This window comes from Xenopus laevis, chromosome 1S (genome assembly GCF_017654675.1).
Source record: "Xenopus laevis strain J_2021 chromosome 1S, Xenopus_laevis_v10.1, whole genome shotgun sequence".
NCBI classification, from domain to species: domain Eukaryota; kingdom Metazoa; phylum Chordata; class Amphibia; order Anura; family Pipidae; genus Xenopus; species Xenopus laevis.
This window is the reverse complement of record NC_054372.1, coordinates 87,140,499-87,161,441: the sequence shown is the minus strand read 5'-3', so window position 1 is coordinate 87,161,441 and position 20,943 is coordinate 87,140,499. Positions and strand designations below refer to the sequence as shown.

The 20,943-nt window shown below is 38.5% G+C and overlaps 1 protein-coding gene across 7 annotated transcripts in view; it reads left to right on the top strand.

Moving 5' to 3' along the window:
- LOC108706826 (pro-neuregulin-1, membrane-bound isoform-like) overlaps positions 1-20,943 on the top strand; it is a 516,025-nt gene that overhangs the window by 427,680 nt on the left and 67,402 nt on the right. The gene's annotated exons all lie outside the window — the stretch shown is intronic.

Genomic DNA, 20,943 nt, shown 5'->3' with positions numbered 1-20,943 from the left:
GTTTTTCCTCTAGGCACCTGTAAGTGCCACTGACAATCCTCAGAATGCTCTTTACCTGACCCTAGTTATCAGTGGCGTAACAACTGTGTGCCTTCCCCCCACAAAACATCTTTGTCCCCGCTCTCCAATAGGAGAGTGGCTGGGGGGGATACCGTGTGGTTTGCAAAATCATACACTTCGATGGAGTTTGCAAAGTCCATAGACATAAGCTCAAAACTGGCCCTGGGTTTTATGCTACACCCAGTACAAAATAAGAAAGTTACTTTGTAACAGGCAAAACACATATTTGTACTTCTGCACTGCTTGTTATTTCCTTCTGTGTTATTGAGTTTATGTACCATGACTTCATAAGTGCATATTTTCACCATATCATACTCACATCTTAAGAGGAGCAGCAGTTGATAACTTCACATGCATTAATATGTTGATTTTGAAAAGGTTGATGAAGGAAGCATATTAAATTATATGCATTTTCCACACAGTAGGAAAAATAAGACATTTACATTTTACATTTGATTTCTTCCTTGATGTTTGTGTTAGCCTGCATAGTCTTTTTAGTTTACATAGTAAAATGTATTATATCTGTTATATCATCTTTTCATAACACCTTAGAGCAGTGGTTCTCAAAATGTGGGCATTATACTAAGGGGCATGTTCATAATTATGTTTTTAATTTTTTATCAAAAGCACTATATAATTAAAAGACATATGCCACATAGCATACCACATAGAACACACTGGATCTATCAGGCACAGAGAAATATATATGGATTCAAGTATTACAAACTTGGTTTTTATTACAAAAAAAATTCCAACATATCCTATTTAGATGAAGCAGACTATGTTTTGACATTATGTGGTACACAATGTGCTCCATGGCACATCTTGTCATGCCATTGTGGGCAAACAAATCAAGTTCAAAGAAATAATTAGCTTCTTTCTGTCCATCCGTTTCTTGGTTGAACATGGTAGATTCCGAGAGGAATCCTAGTGAAAGAAACTTTCTTTTGAATTCCCATAACTTTTTCATTTCACAGCTAGCAAATGCAGCTGCTCCCTTCAGACAGCTGTTGCTCTTTATGCATTGATACGTGGGAGAAGAGCTATTTTTTAGCACCTTAGATATATTGCAATGAACCATGAGTAATAACAGCTTAACAACTTTTAAAATGCTTTGATTAGTGTTATTTCAGGGTGTTAAAACAATGAAAAATGATACATAGCTTTTAAGGCGGTACACATCTTTTCAGGTCCATACTGTAAACAGGCTAAGTGATCTGTATTGGGCACTTTTGATTTTACAAAGGACTCGTATTTGTCTGCTTACTTTCTGACTGGTAACATTATGCTTTCTAACAGAGCCATATGTGCAGCACTGCATACCACTCTGGAATGATGGGAGCATACCCAGAAAAAATATGACTTGATACAGTATATATATATATATGTTTTTTTTTCTGGTACTATTAAGTTATATTTAGTAAATATTAACACAAATGCCTTGGGCAAATGGGCACAATTCAAAATGCATTTATTGCAATATACATTGTTTAAATTCAGTAATAATTGTTTTTTTAAAATATTAAAGATTCTAAGATGCTATAAGATGTTTTATCATGCCATTTCGTTTGAACACAGGTTTGGTTAGTACTGTGGTTTCATAATTATTTCTAAAATACCACAGGCAATTTGATTTGTTTCAGCTAAATGCTGGTAACACACAATCATTTTTTATACTAACTAACTACATTGTATGATCTTTGGGTATATGTAAACACCCCTTGGCCAAACATCACTTTTGACCTGATCAGTCTGAAAGGAAAACCAGATTTAATGTGTTGTGTCACTGGCTGACATGAGGGTTAGTCAGATATCTGTCTATTGTCTACTGTGTGCTCAACTAAATCAAAGTCATCTATTCTACTTAATTACCTTTAAGCAAATGTCACACTAGGGACTAGAGGCTGTACATCTATACTGACCTTTTCTCCATGTCGTATTATATAATAGCTGCCCTCTGATCAAAAAAATGGTACATTTAAAGAATAGATGTTTCAGGCCATGTGCTACAAAAGCTAAAAGGCACGAAAGTGTTACCATAGACAATCATTTGTGTACATATACCATTGGGAATAATTGTTTGAATTTCAGAAAACAATCGCTTTTTTTTTACCACCACTGAGAAACTGCCCAATGTCATTACACAGAGTGTAAAGTTAAACATTAGAAGCCAGGAGTGTTGTAAAGATAGAATTATTGATTTTGCCATTAGTTTATTAGGACTCATGCTTTGTTGTTAGGATATCTATAATCACAGTCATAAAGCATTACAGGACTGCTGTTTTATTGACAGGAGGAAAGTAGATACAGTCATGTAGAGTCCTGCAGTGAGTCGGATACCCGTAGGTACGCAAAAAAAAGCGGGTACCCTGCGGAACGAAGGTAAGCTTTTCAGGTGCGGGTATAGATGCAGGGGTCGCGGGTCTGAGGGACGTGGGTCGGGTTGCGGGTCTCTTCCTGCTGCAGCTCTCTCCCTGCAGCTTTTCCTCCACTCTCCTCCCATCTGACTTCAGGCACAGCTAGGGTTGCCACCTGGCAGATATTTTACCGGCCTGGCCAGTAAAAATGATGGTTGATCCCAATGTTATTAATAGGGAAAAAAAGACACATATATAGGAAGGCAACCCTAGGCACAGCTCTCTTACATCACACGGCACACTTCTGTCCCTCTCCCTCTTGGCTATCGGGCACATTTGATGATGTCAATTCCAGTTTGCCACAACGTCACTTCCGGTTTGATGGCGGTCGGCGGGTCACTGGTCGGGTTGCAGATAAGGCAGTTGCAGGTTAGGTAGCAATTCAAAGTGGGAAAATATGCGGGTCGCGCTTCTGGTCGGGTCTGGGTCTTAGAAATCGGTTCCACGCAGGACTCTACATTCATGTAATTACTAGTAAAATAACTTGCCTATAATTAGAAGGCACATTGCATTTCATGTTATTTTACTTTAAAATGCAAGCAATTTGTTTATCATCAAAAATTCCATCAAAATTTGTATAGAACATATACAGATGAAACCACTTGGATTTGTGTGTTAAATGCGTCATAGCTCAGAATTAACTGAAGAAATTATCTAAAGTGATCTAAACTCATTTAATGCATTTAACCTTTTAGCATACCAAAGCACCATTGTTAAAAATGGTGAATGCTTCAATTAGATGGTATGCTGTGACGCAGTTTTCGGTGTTAAATGGGATAAATGAGTTAAATGTGTTAAGATATTCTCTGTTAAACACATGAACCAAGCTGGCTTTATCTGTATATTCAGTAATTATTAAGGCTCCTTCTACCTATACCACTAGATAAAGGAAGGTATACCCATATGTCCGGCTCATGTAACTCCAAGAATGCCTCTTAGGTTTGCTACATATGGGCATTTAATTTGCCCTGATCAAAATCTTACCATATGTCAGTTTAGTACAGTGCATGTCCGTATGCAGCTCCTGCAGTAAAAAACAAAGGCTACAAAAAAGACACATTGGGGACATTTATAAAATCAGTCTAGTTACAAAGGTTTTTCACCTATAAAACTGCTTTGCCAGGCCAAGTGATGTGAAAAGTATAGCTTTGTTGGTGGCAGAACATTTTTCTGGAGAAGGATATTTGACAGATGTCTCTTCCGGCAGCAGGCTACAAGTGTGCTAACAATGCATCCGGTGTACTCTGGGGGGGGGTCAACACTCAGCTTATTGTAAAAAAGCCTCTTGTACATCACAAGCCACGTAAAGGACCATCTGCACCTGCTATGTTCCGTTTTGTCACAGCATACAGATGAAACACAGCTGCACTAGTGCAATAAATGAACTAACCAATAAAAAATGCTTTATGGAGATATTTAAAAATTCAAGAGATTTCCCAGGTGCCTTGAGTTCTATTATTGGTTTCATTATCTCCTGGCCCAAGAACACTTAAGTGAACCCTACATTTTACATCATTATTTCTATGTAGTGAGAAAAGTGGTATGGTTTATTGTTCATGACAGTTCTCTTTTAACATCAGGGGAGCTTCTGTGGTCTTTGCAGCCTGAGCCGGCCTTTCGGATGCCGCCCTCGCACCTTAACTTTCCATGCACCAGAGCGGGTTGAGGGGGGCGCTTCACTTGTGCAGAGAGCGTGTAAACTAATGCTTGTTACTTGAATGATGCCCTTGGCTTGAGAAAGGGGTTCGTATACCCCGAAACGTCGCCCTATGGGCTTTGGTATGTTTTTCTACAATATATATCTTTTTTGCATACAAAATTTGGAGTGCTGTGTCAGTTTTTTTTTTTCTATGATATTGGCTACTTTGGCAGTGCCTTTTTGACTACTTGCACCCAAAAACTAAGAGGGTTGTGCGGCAATATCTTCTCTTTTTCATACATATATATATATATAATATATCATACCTCTCAACTGTCCCGTTTTCAGAGGGGCAGTCCCGCTTTTGACAGCTCAACTCGTAGTCCCTCATTTGTACTGGAAAGTCCAGTTTTTCACTGCACTGAACAGCCAGAAAAAAAATACAATGTTTCTAACTTAATTGGCTTTTGGCAGAGAGCCCAGAACAGCCACAGCAGCAGATAAGATACTTTTGTAACAATTTCTAGATAAGCAAATATGTAATTGTAACAATATAAGATAACAGGTCCCTTGGGAAAAGTTAGACTCACAGCTTAAAGGGCAGTTCACCTTCATTAGCAAAACTGTAATAACTCAAGAAAACCACAAAAATATGTTCAAACTTTCATAACCTGCCAAATTTTGTAAAATGAACATGGTAATTATGGGGGTGTGGCCACAAAAATGGGCATGGTCAAACATGTCCCTCTTTTTATTTTCAAAATGTTGGGAGGTATGATATATACAGTACAAATATAGTGAATAAAGTACCCCCTCTTGTAAAATATAAGGATATTATAAGTTACAGAGGAGTTTCATGACCATATAAAAACACGAGGCCGAAGGTCGAGTGTTTTTATACTGGTCATGGAACTCCGAGATAACTTCTAATATCCTCATATTTTGCAACTGGGGGTACTTTATTTATTATAATACACAAGTTTTAGGGAGTCATGTGACAGAAATGACATCAGAACTCACCGTTTATAACTGATGACATCAGAACTCACCGTTTATAAGGATATAATTTACAAGATATTCATGGCTTTTGTGTATATTATATTATATATATATATATATATATATATATATATATACACACATATACACATATATATATAATGTATGCATTGTACAAATTCACTGCACATTTTTACTATATATTTTTATAGTTTACTATATAATTTAAAATAGTTTTTAATTATTTTATGGATTAATTCATAAATAAAGTAATTAATACAACAGTGTTTGCTCTTTTGAGACTTTTTTTAACATCTTTCCATGATGGTTCTGCACCTACAGGCATAGCGTCATAATGGTAGACACAAGAGGAAGATTTCTGCACAAAAATTAATATTCTTGTGTTTCTGCGCCAAAATCCTCTCCTGGTATGACACAGCCTAAAGGTGAATAGAAGTGCTGTTTACATCATATGGTACCTGCAGAGGTTTTCATCCCAAGCTTCACCACCCACACTCCCGAATAACACCCAAATCTCCCATACTTGATCATATAAGTAGTCACACTCAGATTTGTCTTCAATGGTTATGGGTGCAGGGTTAAATAAACATGCAGTATTTCTTCAAAAGAACCCACGCTCCAGTAGGTTGCAATTCAAACTGTTATATTTAGCACTTATCGGGTTAAAGGTGCATTATGCATTAACCCGTCACATCATGCTATAGAAATACATCCTGCACTACAGTATTCACCAATAAATCCAATCCACATTGACACATGCCATTTAGAAATTAGAGCCAGCTTTAAAATTCTTTGTTATTAGATTCCTAAAATAGCTGCTGTGTCTATGTTACTTATTATGTTACAAAAATAGAATGAATTAAGAACACCTTTTGTGGTGTTACAGTATGAGTGATAAAGAAATGTGCTGCTTGCGCTCTGGGAACAGAGGCCTCAAGTGTATAGGAGTGCTGATGAACTGATGAAAATATTCTTACAGGAATTCAAGGATCAACCTACAATTACATCTGCTTGTTTTTGGAAATAAAAATACTCAAGGCTGCTACTGTGTCATATAGAAATCTAGTGTGATGTTAGCGTGCTTTGCTCACTTATTGTGCTTTATACTCCGGTGACAGCAAGGGGTATTGTTTTGTATGTAGGAATATTCTATAGTATGCACAATGACTTTGTATAAAGCAGGTATATGATCTGTTATCTGGAAACCTGTTTATTTTTATAATCAACTTATTTAAACATTAATTTATTCTTTTAAAAATGATTTTCTCTTTTCTCCATAATAATGAAATAACCTTAAACTGATCGCAACTAGATAGAATTCATCCTTATTGGAGGCAAAACTATCTTATTGGGTTAAATTAATATTTAAATTATTTTAAGTAGACTTAAAGTATGGAGATCCAAATTATTGGAAGACCCATTATCAAAAAATCCCAGATCCCAAACAGGGATAACAGGTCCCATACCTGTAAGACATTAATCCCGGCCTCTATACACAATGTTCAGGCTATTTATGAACTGTTAAATTAGACAGTGTGGTAGCCTTCAGTATGAACATATATATTTGTGTCTGTGTCGATATCCTTTGGCCATAGGATAGACATACAGGAATGCCATAAAAATAAAGGAAATGGCCTTTTAAGCTTCTATATTATATGGTTGAGAAGTACAAGATTTTAAGACATATAAGGGGGAATGTAATAAAAAATCGCAAGAAAAAATTGTGTTTTTGCAAATGTTTAGTGCTGCTCGCAATGTAAAATCAATTGCTGGTGAATTTTACATTGAGAAGCAAAGGTTAGCACCTGTTGTAAAATATTGTTCAATATTTAGTTGTAAAATACACTTTGTGATTGAGAAATTTTATTACATACACTGCGAATGTTCACAAAAGCCATTTGGTAGCAAACTTTGCAAGGTGGTGGTTATAAGTCAAAAAGGATGCAAACATGGTTGCTACCATTCACAAATGAGCATTCGCTAACATTTGCAAAAAAACATTTTTGTTTTATTAAGATACATATTTTAAATAAAGCATTCAATTCACAATACGGACCAGGGTTGTGATTGATTTTGAACTGCTGCACATTGTTTTGCAGTGATTTATGTGGTATACCGAGTCATTTTTTAGATTTACATCTAGATGAATTGATTTGCAATACCAAAACACAGCTGATAGATTTATCCCTATCTAAGTTCTAAATATGAATAAAAGGATAAATGTGGTGTCATCTATAAATCTGGGTTCTAGATATAAAAGTAGGAGGAGACTGGCCTTTCTCTAATTCTGTGCAATTTGAAGAAAAGGATGAGTGGTCTCAATTTCATCACTGTAATGCACATGTAAAGTATATGTTACAAAGCTGTACCAAAACAGGACCATAATTCTGGTGAGATAGCATAATACATATATAAACAATATTTCCTAAATACTAGGGGGCTAATTTATCATTCCTTATTTAATTTTACAGAGTGTTTAGAGAATGACACTGTGAAATTTTGCAACAGCTGGATGGCAAAGATTTTGTGTAAAGTTGCTATCCAGAGAAGACTTTGTTTAGAAAGCAAGAAATGTAGTGTATTTTTAACCCAGCTTTTGTGTTGCCCTGCCAAGTTCTTAAGTGATTATCCAAAATGACACATTTCTAAGTGATGAGCTTCCTGATTTCCTATGTTTGTCATTTGTTTTCTATTTCTGCAACTTTGTAAATAAGTGATCCATATGCGACCAATACCTGCTTATGCCACATATATAAATAAATATGTAATTAGTTCAAATATAAAGGTTTTTCCATGACATGGATGTCCTTTTAGTTTAGAGCTTAGAAACAGTGACATAACTTAATATATCCTTTTTTAATGTCCCTGTGTACATTTGCACCCTAACTTAGTTCTTTAAGGTTTCCTTTACATAAAATTTCCTGTTTTCATGAATTCATACTTTCATATTCACATTTTTGAAGAACAAGAACAATTAATGAATAAAATAGAAGAATTTAGCATTGCCCTGCCAAGCAGCCTACCAAGGGGCGAATGTAATATTGGTCGCTAGTGCAAAAATCATTTGCAATTCATTTTCAATGCGAATAAATGTTCGCAATGTGAAAACTTTTGCCTTTGCGAACACTTTGCCCCATGACATTAAGATAGCGATTGTGAATTGTATCGTTTACCAACATTCACAGTTATTAAAATAACCCCTTACAATGGAGCACATGGTAATCTGAGACATTACAGTGTCCTGAGGACAAACTGTCTGGATAATGTTTAAAAGGTGAGGCAGACCCAGAGAAATGGTACATATGGAGGCCCTATGTATGGTAGAATCAAAGAAATCTTAAGATGCAATCCAAGTTACAATTTAAAGTATTATTATCCCAGAAGATTTTGCTTTCTTAAATGGCTTGTATTAGTTTAGGTGGCTGCATAGTGTTCCATGTCTATTATTGACCAAATGTTAGTCTCTAAATGTATTGTTACTTAAATGACCTAAAGGCCAAACTGTAACTATTCTAGTGTAATGACCCTTGGTCTGTGAAGTCTTAACTAGATCAATACACATTTACAAACCAATGTTCACAATGCATAATTTTTCTTTAGCAACTTAAAAGAGGTTACCTTTGAATTAAGTTTAGGATGATAGACAGTGATATTCTGAGACAATTTGCATTTGGTATTAAGTTTTATTGCTTGAAGGCTTTGAGGTATTTAGCTTTTTTTTGAGCAGCTTAGAAATTCAGCAGTTATCTGCCAGGAGCTTATTTACCTTAGCAAACAGGCATGATTAAATGAGAGACTGGAATATGAATAGTAGAGGGCCTGAATAGAAAGATATTGTACAAAGTAACAATAACAAAAAATTGTAGATAAACCTCTGATAAACCTTTAATAAACTTCAGTTACTCTGCTTCAGTTATTGCTGCACTGCAAGTTAGAGTAATATCACCCCCTCCCATCCACCTGAGCAGCCGATTTACTGAACAATGGGAATGTAACAGGTTAACAGTTCCCTGACACCTGCATTTCTAAAAATGCTCCCATGCCTCACCTTGTGGTACATAGCTCTCAAAAGTAAAACACCCCAAGCCCCACCAGGATTCCTTCAGTCGGAGGAACAATAGCTTATCTGAAAGCAGTTCCATTGTGTTGGCTCTTGCTGAAAGGATCAGGCACAATGACCTGAGATGGCTTTGTACACACCAATATTACAACTGTATATAAAATGTATAGAATTAATTATTTGTAATTTAGTGTAATTTAGAAATTAAAAGAGCACCATAAACATAAACACACAGTTTTAACAATCTTTTGTGTAGGTGGATGGATATTTTCTATCTGGTTGTAGTGTTGTAGTGATCCAATGAATACATTACAAATAGATTTTTAATGTATACGTACAGTATAAGTGCTTTACTAGTTGTAGCTGAGCAAATGTTGGTGTCCTAAAGAAAATTTGTATACTGTACTGAGCAGAGACTGCACATTCAAACGGAATTCTTAATGACCAAGGCTGTATTTATATATAGGCATCTGAGGGCCAGTGTTTAGGTCGGCAGCTTTAAAGGGTCCTCAGGTGCCTTTATAAAAATTATAAAAATAATTGATACATTATCTCGGATTTAATCTCGGAATTAATATCACTATCACCCAAAAGATACAAAGCTTCTGAAAATTCTGAAAATTAAAATAAGAAGCTTTTTGACAGAGAGGAAAAAAGTGTATGTGGGAGGACAAACCATCAGGAGAAGCATGTGCAGGGTCATGTATACTAATTGTAAATAGAGATGTCGCGAACTGTTCGCCGGCGAACTTGTTCGCGCGAACATCGGGTGTTCGCGCTCGCCGGAAGTTCGCGAACGTCGCGCGACGTTCGCCATTTTGGGTTCGCCATTGTTGGCGCTTTTTTTTGCCCTCTCACCCCAGACCAGCAGGTACATGGCAGCCAATCAGGAAGCTCTCCCCTGGACCACTCCCCTTCCCTATAAAAACCGAAGCCCTGCAGCGTTTTTTCACTCTGCCTGTGTGTGCTGAAGAGATAGTGTAGGGAGAGAGCTGCTGCCTGTTAGTGATTTCAGGGACAGTTGAAAGTTTGCTGGCTAGTAATCGTTTTGATACTGCTCTGTTATTGGAGGGACAGAAGTCTGCAGGGGTTTGAGGGACATTTAAGCTTAGGTAGCTTTGCTGGCTAGTAATCTACCTTCTACTGCAGTGCTCTGTATGTAGCTGCAGTGGGCAGCTGTCCTGCTTCTGATCTCATCTGCTGACTGCTGCAATAACAGTAGTCCTTGTAAGGACTGCTTTTATTTATTTTTTTGTTGTTTTACTACTACTACTACTACTACTACTATAAGAGCCCAGTGCTATTAGTCTAGCAGTGTTGGGGAGTGGGACTGGTGTGCTAATCTGCTGCTCCTAGTGACTTTTTTCAAGCAGCCATAATATATTTTACGTAATCCGTATCCATCGCTGTAGTAGTGTATAAGTTGACCTTTTAGGCATTATTTGCCCTGTAGGCATTTTTTGCCCAGTGTGTTATTCAACCAACTGCCATCTAGCTGTGTGACCTTGTTCACATTCTGTCTAAATATCCATAATATTACTGTCTCCAGAAAAAACACCGGAGTGACTTTTTTCAAGCAGCCATAATAAATTTTACGAGATCCGTATCCACCGCTGTAGTAGTGTATACGTTGATCTTGTGGGCAGTATTTGCACAGTGTTTTCTTCAACCCGCCATCTAGCTGTGTGAGCTTGTTCACATTTTGTCTAAATATTGATAATATTATCGTCTCTAGAAAAACCACTTGAGTTACTTTTTTTCAAGCAGCATTCATATATTTTACGTAATCCGTATCCACCGCTGTAGTAGTGTATACGTTGACCTTGTAGGCATTATTTGCACAGTGTTTTCTTCAACCCGCCATCAAGCTGTGTGAGCTTGTTCACATTTTGTCTAAATATTGATAATATTATCGTCTCTAGAAAAACCACTTGAGTTACTTTTTTTCAAGCAGCATTCATATATTTTACGTAATCCGTATCCACCGCTGTAGTAGTGTATACGTTGACCTTGTAGGCATTATTTGCACACTGTTTTCTTCAAACTGCCATCTAGCTGTGTGTATTATCGTTTCCAGAAAAACCAACTGAGTTTTTGTTGTTGTTGTTTTTTTAAAAATAATGCCAGGCAAAGGCAGGCCGCCACGCAGAGGCCGTGCTAGGGCCGTGCTGCTATGCAATCCTGTGGCCCTAGCAAATTGCCCAGTTTTAAAAAGCCAATGACCCTGAACTCCCAAAATGCTGAAGAGGTAGTTGACTGGCTTACACAGCACACCCCATCCTCTACCGTTTCTAACTTTACCACAACATCCTCCTCATCCTCCACTGCTATGGCCACCCCACGTAACACTTCCTCCACCACCGGTGCCCCTTCTTCACTGGAGTCAGAGGAGTTATTTTCCCATGAGTTTCTTGAACTGAGTAATGCGCAACCATTATTGCCAGAAGAAGATGAAGGAGATGAGGACCTTACACCAGATTTAATTCTGGCAGAGAACACGATAGAGATGGACATAATGAGTGATGAGGAGGAGGTCCCCGCTGCTGCTTCCTTCTGTGATGTGTCAGAAGAAATTGATGCATCTGAGGAGAATGATGATGAGGAGATTGATGTTTTGTGGGTGCCTAGTAGAAGAGAGCAAGAGGAGGGTAGTTCAGATGGAGAGACGGAGAGTCAGAGAGGCAGTAGGAGAATAAGACTTAGAAGAAGCAGGGAGGACAGCCCGCAGGGATCAGTAGGGCAACAACATGTATCGGCACCTGTGTTCAGCCGGCCAACGCACCCGCCATTGCCGCCAATGCCGCCAACTTCTACTGTTACCGCCAGATCGCACACTTCCAAAAAGTCAGCAGTGTGGGATTTTTTTAATGTGTGTGCCTCTGACAAAAGCATTGTAATTTGCAATGAGTGCAGTCAGAAACTGAGCCTTGGTAAGCCCAACAGCCACATAGGTACAACTTCTATGCGAAGGCACATGAGCGGCAAGCACAAAGCACTTTGGGAGCAACACCTCAAAGGCAACAGGCAAACTAAAAGCCACACTCCTTCTGGTCCAGCATCTTACTGCTCTACCTCTGCTCTCCTTGACCCGTCTGAACCACCCTCCACTCCGCCTTCCACCTTGACCACCTGTTCCCATTCCCAGTCATCTGCCACCAGCCAAGTTTCTGTGAAGGCCATGTTTGAGCGTAAGAAGCCAATGTCTGACTGTCACCCCCTTGCCCGGCGTCTGACAGCTGGCTTGTCTGCACTCTTAGCCCGCCAGCTTTTACCATACCAGCTGGTGGACTCTGAGGCCTTCCGCAAATTTGTAGCAATTGGGACACCGCAGTGGAAGGTACCCAGCCGCAATTTTTTTTCTAAAAAGGGAATACCACACCTGTACCAACATGTGCAGAGCCAAGTTACCGCATCTCTGTCACTTAGTGTTGGGCCAAAGGTCCATATGACTACTGACGCATGGTCCTCCAAGCATGGTCAGGGCAGGTATGTCACCTACACTGCCCACTGGGTGAACTTGGTAATGGCTGGGAAGCAGGGAATGGGTAGCTCAACAACAACAGTGGAGTTGGTGTCACCGCCACGGATTGCACGCGGTTCTGCCACCACCTCTACTCCTCCATCGCTCTCTACCTCGTCTTCTTCCTCTTCTTCTTCTTACTCTGCTGCTGGGTCCTCCTTCTCCTCCTCCACACCTGTGCACCCCCAGCTCCCCCTAGGCTATTCGACGTGCCAGGTACGCCGTTGTCACGCTGTCTTGGGGATGACGTGCCTGGAAAGCAAAAACCATACCGGATCTGTACTCCTGTCATCTCTGCAGTCACAGGCCGATCGGTGGCTGACCCCACACCAACTGCAGATCGGAAAAGTGGTGTGTGACAATGGAAGCAATCTGTTGGCAGCGTTGAGACTGGGCAATTTAACACATGTGCCCTGCATGGCACATGTGTTAAATTTAATAGTCCAACGTTTTGTCTCCAAGTACCCAGGATTCCAGGACGTTCTCACCCAGTCCAGAAAGGTGTCGGCCCATTTCAGACGTTCCTACACAGCCATGGCACGCCTTGCTGACATTCAGCAGCGCTACAACATGCCAGTCAGGCGTTTGATTTCTGACAGCCAGACTCGCTGGAATTCAACGCTCCTTATGTTGGAACGTCTGCTGCAACAACAAAGGGCCGTCAACGAGTACCTTTTTGAACTGGGTGGTAGGACTGGATCTGCAGAGCTGGGGATTTTTTCCCCCCGTTACTGGGTGCTTATGCGCGATGCCTGCAGGCTCATGCGACCTTTTGAAGAGGTGACAAATATGGTCAGTCGCACCGAAGGCACCATCAGCGACCTAATACCCTTCGCTTTCTTCCTGGAGCGTGCCGTGCGACGAGTGACAGATGAGGCTGTAGACCAGCGTGACGAGGAGCTGGAAGCGCGCGATTTCTGGTCGGAATCACCAGAACGAACCCAGGCACCTGCTGCAACGCAGGGAGAGGTGCCAGAAGTGGAGTCAGAGGAGGAAGGTGGCTTTGTGGAGGAGGAGGACCAACAGGAGCAGGCTTCCCAGGGGGCTAGTGGTGACCTTTTGGGGACCCCTGGTCTTGTACGTGGCTGGGGGGAGGAGACCGTGGATGATGCAGTCCTTGATAATGAGGAAGCGGAGATGGATAGCTCTGCATCCAACCTTGTGAGAATGGGGTCTTTCATGCTGTCATGCCTGTTGAAGGACCCCCGTATCAAGAGGCTTAAGGAGAAGGACCTGTACTGGGTCGCAACGCTACTAGACCCTCGGTACAAGCATAAAGTGTCAGAAATGTTACCAACATACCACAAGTGACGAAAAGTGGCGAAAAATTACTATTTTCAGCATTTATATGGCATATTTTTTCTGGCAACTGTGCTTCAGTGGCTGCGTCCAAAAAAACTGGGCAAACAATGCCTACAAGGTCAACGTATGGCAGTTGTTTAAAGAGAACAGTAGATTACTAGCCAGCAAAGCTACCTAAGCTAAAATGTCCCTCAAATCCCTGCAGACTTCTGTCCCTCCAATACAGAGCAGTATCAAGCAGATTACTAGCCAGCAAACTTACTATCATCTGTCCCTGAAATCACTAACAGCTCTCCCCCTACACTATCTCTTCCAAGCACACACAGGCAGATTTTTCAGATACATTTTTGCCCTTGATCCCCCTCTGGCATGCCACTGTCCAGGTCGTTGCACCCTTTAAACAACTTTAAAATCATTTTTCTGGCCAGAAATGTCTTTTTTAGATGTTAAAGTTCGCCTTCCCATTGAAGTCTATGGGGTTCGCGAACCGTTCGCGAACCGCTCGCGTTTTTGCGCAAGTTCGCGAATATGTTCGCGAACTTTTTTTCCGACGTTCGCTACATCCCTAATTGTAAATGAAAAGCAGAGAGGAGCGACCCTAGTAATGCTGCACCATGCCACCGTGTGTATCCCAACACTCTATTGAATGGATAAAATGTAACTTTTAATAATGATGTAAAATAACCAATGTCCAATACATTTAATTAAACAACCATAGACAGTTACGTGTTATGGAACACAAAGAAACAGCAAATTACCGTAACCGGGTCTGCTGTGTTGCAATAGGTATTGAGCCTGATCAACTCCTGCAAAACTGTTTCTGCCAAATCTACTAGTTGGTGTATCTCGGAGGCTCTTAGTCTAATTCACCTTAACACTGGATTTACCCACAGCCCTCATCCACCACAAGAGGAGACAGCAGTTCACCGGAACCGGGTCTGCTGTGTTGCAATCGGTATTGAGCCTGATCAACTCTTGCAAAACTGTTTCTGCCAAATCTACTAGTTGGTGTATCTCGGAGGCTCTTAGTCTAATTCACCCTAACACTGGATTTACCCACAGCCCACATCCACCACAAGAGGAGACAGCAGTTCACCGTAATCAGTTCTGCTGTGTTACAATCAGTATTGAGGCTGACCAGCTCTTACAAAGCCGTTTCTGCTATATCGGCAGTTATGAAGGTGTACCTCGGAGGCTCTTGGTTTAATCCACCACACCAATGGACCTATCCACAGCCCTAATCCACCTGGAGCCCGCCCTTCTACCAGTAAATTGTCCCCTTATTAACCAGAGCACAATCTGCTGAATCGGTGGTAGCTTGGCTAACGGTCTATTTTCACCCCTCCTTAGACAGTGCCGCGACCTCCCTCCACCCGGAGCCCGCCCTTCCACCACTATTCCCCCTTGAAAGAGTTCAGACTCTCTGCCTAGTAATTAATTAAAGAGAGAATCAATAGCAGAGAACCCACAAAATTGCAAAGCTGCACTTAGATACATTTGTAACAATTTAAGATAAGCAAAGAAACAATTGTAACTATTTAAGATACACAAGTCTCTTGGGGAAACTATGACTCAATTTTAGCTTCATTAGCATTATGTTATAACACATAAAACATGGCCTTAAAATTGAAATGTGTTCAAACTTTCATAACTTGCCAAAATTTGTAAAACGGACATGGTAATTAGGGGGTGTGGCCATAAAATGGGCATAGTCACAAAAATGTTGTCGCATTATGCTCGGCTGATGTTTTTGTCCCTCTTTACATTTTTCAAATGTTGGGAGGTATCGAAAATGGGTACATTTATAAAATTGCAATTATTCTTGAAGTGCTGGATGTAAGTAAAGTTAAATCAAAATCTTCTGGAAGTGATATCGTTTAACTGATTAACTGATGAAATTATATTATAATGGCCTGTACTTGGAAATAGTAATGCTGCATTGTTAAACAAAAATTGTTAACAAAATGTCCAGAAGCACCACAGCATTGGTAGGAGAAGCAATGGTTGTTACTCAACTTAGACCACTATTGATGCTGTAGGGGTTCTCTTCGCATTTTTACTGAACTTCAACTATTTTTTTTAAAAGAATCCATGACCCCAAACACCCCCAAGGACAAAAGGGTTACATTCTCTTAAACATATACGTGTAAATGGCTTATAATAAGTAGTGTCAGGACTTATTCACTTTATGTTTCTATTTCTCTGCTTGCAGCATAGACATCTGAGGCTTAATTACATACTGCACAGGCAGTACATCTAAAGAAAATGCAGATGAAATATAGTACTACATCTTTTAGAGGTCTTGAAAATCAATAGCTCTAAATGCTTTCCATTTTTTTTGTTTGAAGGTTAGGCATCCAGGAAGAATTAGAATTAAATTGGTTTACTGCTTTGAATTTAGTAACGAAAATGCCAAAGAAAATGAATATTCTGTTAATTCCACATTTGCCTTTAATCTGTTAGTAATAAATATGGTTAAGTCTTGCTATTTCCCCATAAATAAATTGTTTTGGAATTAAACCACACTGAACATTCTTAGTGAAAGGGTATGAGCTTTGAGGGAGCATATTGTGTCCTTATAATGCTTTGATATCTATTACTTTAGGTAATGAACAGTTGGCCCATGTGGATAAACCCTACATTATTGTGTAACACAAAATGTGGTGCAAGTACTGTATTTGTCAACTTTGTAGTAAAAGTTGGGAACCTTCTATTAAAGCACATATAGATGAACTTAAAATTTTTGGGTACAGGACATGTTTTTTTTTTTTTATAATCTATGGGAGGCTTAGCCTCCCCAAACCAAAATCAAACCAAAATCCAGTCTTAAAATTATCTTAGCTGGCTGAAACAGCAATCTGTTCAGTTTGGTGTAGTTCAGAACTTTCATGAAGAAAAAAAAAAATATAGGTAAACCTACACATCACTATTGTGCAGCACCTTTGTGAGATCTGCAATTGGAAAAACTGCTAGGCTATCACTTGCAATATCAGTTAGGTGTTAATTAGATTTCCAATAATACAGTAAAAGTGTAGGTATAGTGGCTATTTTCTGCAACCTGTTATCCTGTAAGCTCTAATTTATCTCACATATAGTCCATTTTAAGCAAATAAGTGTTATTTCTTATGATTTTCTTTTTCTATGTAATAACAAGACAGTGCATTTTACTTGTGTACTACCTTGTAAGCTACATGTTTTTAGTTGCCTTAAAGGGCAAGTAAACCCCAAAATAAAAATGTCTTTAATAAACAAAAACATAATTCTAAGCAACATTCCAATATACATGTATTAAAAATCTTCAGTGCTTTTAACGTTATTTGTAAAAACAATTGCTATTGAAAGTAGCATTTGCTTAACTCATGGTTGTGCTTAACTGTTTTCAAACAATATTGCAAAAGTCTCCCCAGCAAAAGACAGGTCTGTTAATCAGTTGCCTAGTCTTACATTGTTTCTACAGTCTGAGCCATCACAGCAGAGAATAGAAAAGGACAAACAAACAATGCTTTCAATAGCAAGACATATACACATATCTTAAAACTATAGAACATTTGTATTAAATTATTGCAAAGTTACTTAGAATTATGTTTTCTTTTATTAGGTATTAGGCAGAAATAATTTTTTGGGTTGACATTCCATTTGTTATGTAATCCAAATTATAGAAAGATTCCTAATCCGCAAAATCGTAGCATAGATTCTATACCTGTAATAATCTAAAGGAAAAGCTATTCCGCTTTCTAGTAATACACAGTATATTAATAACTGTTGTACTGAGAACTGTAACACCCTGTTACAAAACTAATGAACAGAGAAAATGCTTGCTATATTACTACATGAGCCTGCAAGTATCTTTGAGATTTTTAAAGGGCAAGGCAACCCCAAAATAAAAATTTGTCTAATAAAAGAAAACATTATTCTAAGCAACTCTTCAATATACACTCATTACAAATTTTCTATGGTTTTTAAGTTATTTGTATATGTATTACTATTGAAAGCTGTGTTTGTCCCTTTCTATTCTCTGCCCTGATGTCTAAGACTGTTGATACAACATAAGACAAAGCAACTGGTTAACAGACCTGTCTTTGCTGAGGAACCAAGACTGTTGCAACATTGCAGGGATACCTTGCACTCATCAGCAATCTGTTGCTTACATAATGGAAGTAATCTTGCTTAGTTTGTTTAGCTGCTGTACCTTTGTAGCAGGACATTTGCCTAGAAACATTATTTTATATGCTGAACTCTGTTACAATGGATTAATTAATACCTATGTCTTAATGAACAATCATCTACTTGTGAATAAAATGATGGGGTGGACATTGAGTATCACTGACCCATTGAATGTTTGGCTTGAACGTTACAAAGTGTTTGTTAAACATTGATTTACTTTAGTCAGATGTGAGTTTTGCCTGTAATTTTAAATGGATTGTTGGACCCATGCTATAGTATGTGTTGTTGAAATACCTTAATAAAAAGTATCTACAATACTGCTTATATTTATTGAACTAAAATGTATGCTTCTTTAATAGATTGAAAAATATATCATTGCAAATGTGAGATGGCAAGTTAATTAGGCCTAAGTAGCTAAAACTGAAAAGATAAACTGATTGTTAGGGAGAGAGATAAAAATTGGCACAGTATTTCCTAGTAAAAACATAGCAAATTTGTAAATGAAGACAATATAATTTCATGTATTCTTGATCTACTATCTTAACACATTTAATGGCAGTATATTAAGAAGAAAAGCATTCTGTCTTTTTTTGAAAAATAAATACATTTGATTTTACTTCCAGCATGTTTAGATGATTAGACTTACATGCTTAGATGCCATGGTGTAGATTGTTTAAGCACAACATGCATAAACATATACAGATTGGTGGAGGTACAAACCACCCACAATGGGCCATTTTCTGGTGTAGGGATGTAGCGAACTGTTCGCCGGCGAACTAGTTCGCGCGAACTTCGACTGTTCGCGTCTGCCGCAAGTTCGCGAACGTCGCGCGACGTTCGCCAATAGGCGTTCGCGTCAAAATCGTTCGACCATTCGACCATTCGGTCGCTAAAATCGAACGATCAAAATCCTTCGATCGTTCGAATCAAACGATTTTCGGTTGTTTGAAGTTCGCGAACAGTTCGCGAACTGTTCGCATTTTTTGCCGGTGTTCGCGAACGGCGTTCGCGAACACATACTCGGCGGTTCGCTACATCCCTATTCTGGTGTCATTACTCATTATTAGACTAAAAATAACTTATCCAAAGAAGAGAGTACTTTTTTTTAAAATTGGTGTTCTTTTTATGTTTTGTTGTTAAAAAAAATAGTATATGTTTTAAGTAAAGAGTGCCTTACTCTTATGCAGTAAAGGTAAAATACAGCGCTTTTTGAAAATTACACTTATGTAACCCTTATTAAATAATACTCATATAAGGTGCCTAAATTTGAGCTAAAAAAAGAATCATTACTTTATAAAAATGTATCAAAGCTCCTTTGCAGATAAGCAGTGGATGTGTTATTCCCCAGGAGCAAAGTAAGATATGGGTAACCAATCACAGCTCTGTGAAATAACGGAATGATATACTGCACATCAGATTAATGCCATGTCTTTTGAGCTGCTCACAAGATTGGGATTAGTTGTGGTAGCACAGTACAAAATTCATCTTGCACAGTACCATAGTTTCTTCATAGTACAATATGCATCAATACACACCTTCCAGTCTGCATTAATGTTTTTGTTATGCAGCCTGTTTTGCTTGATATTACCTTTAAAATCTGCATCTAAACTATATAGGAAAGCAGAAACACAGTAGAAGATTTGGCAATTAAATTGCATATCAGGAGTCCTTGGTGCCCATGTAGGTTTACTAATCTGTATATATTAAAAAGAAGAGTCAATGAAATTAGATATTGATATATTGATTGCCTTTGCTTTTGCTCCAAGATTGCCTTCATACATTCTATTTTCTTTTTAATGTCTAAAAATACAAGAACAGTGATCATTATGATGGACTAAACCACCATGCTACAATTGAATGACAATAAAAGAAGAGGAAGGCTAAATACAACTTGTTCATTTCTGAAAGGTTATTTTGTAATAGAAACCATTACTGAATAAGCTTTCATGCTTTCATATAATTTCAACTTCATAGTGTATTATGCACTTTATATCACTAAACTGGCAAGAGCAGATTCCATTTCCATAACTCATTATTAACTGAAAATGAACAGTGCCTTGCATCTCTTATGAAAAGTGGCATTTGTTAGTCCAGGTATTACATTAGAAATTACCCCAGCGTCTGTTACTACATAACCCCATTTCAGTTTTGTTATCTTCTGTTTATACATTAAATGGTATTTACATTTGAATTAACTTTTAGTATGATGTAGACACTGATATTTTGAGACAATGTGCAATTTGTTTTTATTTAATTTTTTTGTGTTTTTATTCAGTTATTTACCTTTTGTTCAGCAGCTCACCAGTTTGGTATTACAGAACCTATCTGGTGGCTAGGATCTCATTCAACCTAGCAACCAGCTGTGGTTTGAATCAGAGACTGTAACATGATTAGCAGAGGGTGTGATTACAAAGATAAGTAATAAAACGTACAGAGCTATTTTTTTAGGTTTTTGGCTGCTAGGATCACTGAACCCCATTTGAAAGCTAGGCAAACAAGAAACAAGAAGCATACTAGGAAGGCAAATAATTGCAGAACTATAAAAAATAAATAACGAAAGTTGCTAGGAATAGGACATCCTATAACATATTGAACCACCCCTTAAAAAGCGGGTCAGCAGCAACTCACTGTAGGCTATTGTTGTCTTCTTTCTACATTTGTAATGATATAAGTGATGTGCTTTTGTTTCCATGTAATGAATGGGGCAGTATGATATAAAACAAGTGAGGAGGTGTTTTCATACTCATGTGCTTGCTATTTT